Source organism: Salvia miltiorrhiza, chromosome 2 (genome assembly GCF_028751815.1).
Source record: "Salvia miltiorrhiza cultivar Shanhuang (shh) chromosome 2, IMPLAD_Smil_shh, whole genome shotgun sequence".
NCBI classification, from domain to species: domain Eukaryota; kingdom Viridiplantae; phylum Streptophyta; class Magnoliopsida; order Lamiales; family Lamiaceae; genus Salvia; species Salvia miltiorrhiza.
Genome location: NC_080388.1, coordinates 7,902,501 through 7,906,899, shown reverse-complemented (window position 1 = coordinate 7,906,899; position 4,399 = coordinate 7,902,501). Strand labels below are relative to the sequence as shown.

At 39.9% G+C, this 4,399-nt stretch overlaps 1 non-coding gene across 1 annotated transcript; it reads right to left on the bottom strand.

The window, feature by feature from the left end:
• Positions 1-691: 691 nt before the first annotated feature.
• LOC131013724 (small nucleolar RNA R71) lies at positions 692-798 on the bottom strand. Its single transcript, XR_009097811.1, has one exon. It is a non-coding gene; the product is annotated as a small nucleolar RNA R71 (small nucleolar RNA).
• Positions 799-4,399: the final 3,601 nt, after the last annotated feature.

Genomic DNA, 4,399 nt, shown 5'->3' with positions numbered 1-4,399 from the left:
TACTTGTGATATTTTGCTTCATTGTGCTTAACTACTTTAGACATTTTACTTGCTTTAATTTTTGTTTTCTATTTTAAGATTGTGATTTGACTCTTTGTTCTTGTTGGTTGATAGGTAGTGTATGAACACAAGGTCTAAGGGTGCACCTCTTATACCTATAGACCTTGAGGTTGAAGCTTTTTGCCGACACAACAAAGCAAGAACAAGAAGAGATAGAGAGTTGGAAGAAGTTATGGCGGATAATCACGACTTAATCCGTCAACTCCAAAGGCAATTGGAGGACATGCAAGGGCAAATCAATGAGCAAGAGGCTCAAAGGAATGCACCACCACCACCACCTATTAGCAATATGTTCCAACCCATTGTCCAACAAGGAGGAGTGCATGCACCGAGAATCAACGCCAACAATTTTGAGCTCAAGCCGGCCCTCATAAATATGGTACAACAAAACCAATTCGTCGGTCTTTCCCAAGATGACCCGAATGGACATCTTGGAAACTTCTTAGAGATATGCGGCACCATCAAGATAAATGGAGTCCCGGAGGATGCCATTCGACTTCGACTCTTCCCCTTTTCGCTAAGGGGCATGGCCAAGACATGGTACCAATCTTTAGAGGGTGGTTCTATCACTACATGGGAGAACATGGCTCAAAAGTTTCTCAACAAGTTCTACCCTCCGGGTAAAACCATGAAGATGAAGAAGGACATAGTCCAATTTCACCAATTTGATGGAGAATCCTTCTACAAAGCTTGGGAGAGATTCAAAGAGATGCTAAGGAAGTGCCCTAACCATGGCTTAGATCAAAACACAATCATTTGTGTATTCTACACCGGGTGTAGTGGTGAGATGCAAAGAGACATGAATGCATCGGCCAATAAAGCATTGTTGGAGAAAAGCCACGCGGAGGCCGCTCACATCATAGAGAACTTGGCCACCAATTGCCATCAATTCCCGACGGAGAGGATCATCTTGAAGAAGGTGGCGGCTACAACAAGCTCGGATCCCATAGCCCTTTTGACGGCTCAAATGACCACCATAAATAGCAAGATTGATGCTATGTCACTATCAAGAATAGAGCCCGTGGTTGAAGAACAAACTAGCTTTGAGGATGTGAACTACATCAACAACAACAACAACCGAGGCTATGGGAACTTCCGGCCCCAACAACAAGGTGGCTATCAAGGACAAGGGCAATACAATCAAGGGTTTCAAGCAAATCGCCACCCGAATCTTTTCTATGGTAATCCCAATAACTTCTTGCAACCACCGCCCGGATTTGCAGTGAGTGATGGCATGATCAAGGAAGAGAAGAAGCTCAACCTTGAAGAAATCTTAATGAAATTCATGACGGCCACTCAAGCCCACATGACGAGAACCGATGAAAGGTTAGAGGCTAAAGCAACCCAATTGAAAATGCTTGAGATGAAAGTGGGGCAAATTGCCGAATCCTTAAGCAACCAACATCAAAAGGGGCAATTTTCGAGTAACACCGTTGTGAATCCAAAAGAACATTGCAAGGCTATCACTATAAGAAGTGGGAAGATACTTGAAGAGTCCAAGATACCTCCGGAAGTCAAGAACAATGATGAGAACATTTCCTCAAAAATGCAAGGCGACAAGGAGGAGAAGAAAGATGTGTACAAGGCACCACCACCTTATTGCCCACCAATTCCATTTCCTCAAAGACTTCAAAAGAAAAATGTGGAGAGTGAGTTCTCTAAATTCCTTGAGATCTTTCGGAAGGTACACATCAATATCCCACTTATTGAAGCATTGCAACAAATGCCCAAGTATGCAAAATTTCTCAAGGAGGTCATATCCAAGAAGAAGAAATGGGAATAATTTGAGACGATCAACCTCACCGAAGAATGTTGTGCCGTTCTTCAAAAGAAGCTATCCCTCAAGATCAAGGATCCCGGGAGCTTTACTATTCCATGTGATATTGGTAATGGTCGTTTTGGAAAGGCCTTGTGTGATTTGGGAGCAAGCATAAATTTGATGCCTCTCTCAATCTTCAACAAGCTTAAAATAGGAACCATTAAGCCAACCACGATTGCTTTGCAAATGGCGGATCGTTCTGTTTCATATCCTAAAGGGATAGTGGAGGATGTCTTGGTGAGGGTTGACAAATTCATTTTTCCGGTGGATTTTGTGGTGTTGGATATGGTTGAGGACAAGGATGTACCTTTGATCCTTGGACGTCCATTCTTGGCGACGGGGAGGGCCCTAATTGATGTTGCAAAGGGCAAGCTCACATTGAGAGTGAATGATGAGAGTGTTACCTTCTCAATCCACAAAGCTCCCAAGCACAAAGATGAGGAAGAAAGAATGAAAATGAAGGAATGCAAAATGATGCAAGTGATCGAACCTTGCATCAACTTGAAGGATAAATTGAAGAAAGAAAAGGGAGAGGAGAAATCTCCAAGCTTAGAGTTGAAGCTTCTCCCCACACACTTGAAGTATGCATTCTTTGGTGAGAATGAGATACATCCAATGGGGCAAGACCGTGTACTCCAACTCAATGAGTTAGATGAGTATCACACATTTGAGAAGTCAAGCCTCTACAAGGAGAGGACAACAAGTGCTTATGACGAGATGATACACAAACAGGAGTTTGCACCCGATGATGAAGTCCTTATCCTCACCTTTCGTCAATCACTACCTCCAGAAAAGCCAAGATCGAAATGGTCGGGTCCTTTCAAAATCAACAAGGTTTTCAATAATGGAGCAATTGAATTGAGAAAGCAGGATGGAAGAACCTTTGTGGTTGAGAAGGAAAGAATCAAGGTGTATTTGCCCTTGAAACCAAAAGTTGAAGTGTTCGTTGGCACCATCCCCGAGCCATGACACCATCGTGAAGACGTCGAGCTCACGACGTTAAACTAAGCGCTAGTTGGGAGGCACCCCAACAAGGTACCCTTTAATTATTGCAAGTTCAATAATCACACACATACATAGGTATTTATATATTAATCTATGTATATATTTATATATGTGTGTGGTTTTTTATGTTAGTTTTTTTTTGTGAGTCCGAGACAGCTTCTCATTCTCTTTTCCTCCAAACTCATTTCCATTTTGTGTGAAATAAGTTTGGGGGGAGGGGAAAGATGGATTAGTTGTCTCATCTATCTTTTGCTTTACTTGTTTTTGTTTGGTTTAGTTTTATTGTCTTATTTTTGTTATTGTTGAATAAATGAAAGCTTGAGAGTTAGTTGGGTTGTTGTTTTTGTTTTGCTTGGGATAATTGTAGCAAATATTGTGATGATGAATTGATTGGTTTTTGGGCTTATGATTGTTGTTTTTTAAAAAAAAGTTGTTGTGTATTACATGTTGATTTTGCATGTAGAGTTTGAACTTGTGACAATGAGCTAAATACTGTACCTCCAAGAACTTGAAAAAGAAATGAGCTTGTGAGAATTGAGCCTTTGATTGTCATACATTTACAATCTCATTTTGTTCTCGAGTGTAAATCATTTGAGCATGTGTGTTGATATCTAGAACTTGCCATGAGTCCTCGCTTGAAAATAAAAGTAGATGTGTTGTTAATATTGAAGTGATTTAAGGCCATCTTTGTTAGCCACTTAACTCAAATTGTGTCCAAATTCTCATATGATCCTAGTTTACCCCATTTGTGCCTCGTAGCCATTCTTTGAATGAACCAATGATAAAGGGGTAGAACTTAGAGTGTTAGTGGTTGCTTTGATGAAAAGGTTTGGGAAATGATTGAAATTGTCTATCAAGCTTTGATTGAGTGAAAATCACTAGTCCCCTATAAGCTTAAAAAGAAAAAGAAAGAAAAAGAAATGGAAATGAATGTGAATAAAAGAGCATAAAGGGGAGTGATTTGCCTTTTGAATCATATCATGATAAGTATCACTAAGGGTGAAAAGAAGAAATGTGGGGATTTTGGTTTCTGATTGATTAAAAAAGAGAAATGGTGAATTTGACTTGTTCATTGTGATTGTTGGATTGTGGGATATGAGTTATTTGCCTAAAAACACTTCACCCCACCAAAGAGCCCTCATTACAACCTTATGAAAGCCCTTGTTGATCATTATTTATAACACATTGAAGTATAGAGAGTTAGGATAAATGACAAGCTTATGGTAGATTGCATACATTGTTTCAATTTGAGTGCAAACACGTCCAATCTAAACACTTGAGAGTTGAGTGCACCATTGAAACATTCACCTTGTGAGGATTCAAACTTGGATGCTATAATGTTGAACTCACTATCACTTGTGACTTCTTAGAATGCATTTTACTTGTGATACACTTTTGAAAGATTTTTGAAATTGTTGAAGCCTTGAAATGACATCAATTCATGCTCACATGTTTGTTTACTTTTATTTCTAGTCTTTTATCGTTTGGGGACAAACAACGCCTTAAGTTTGGGGG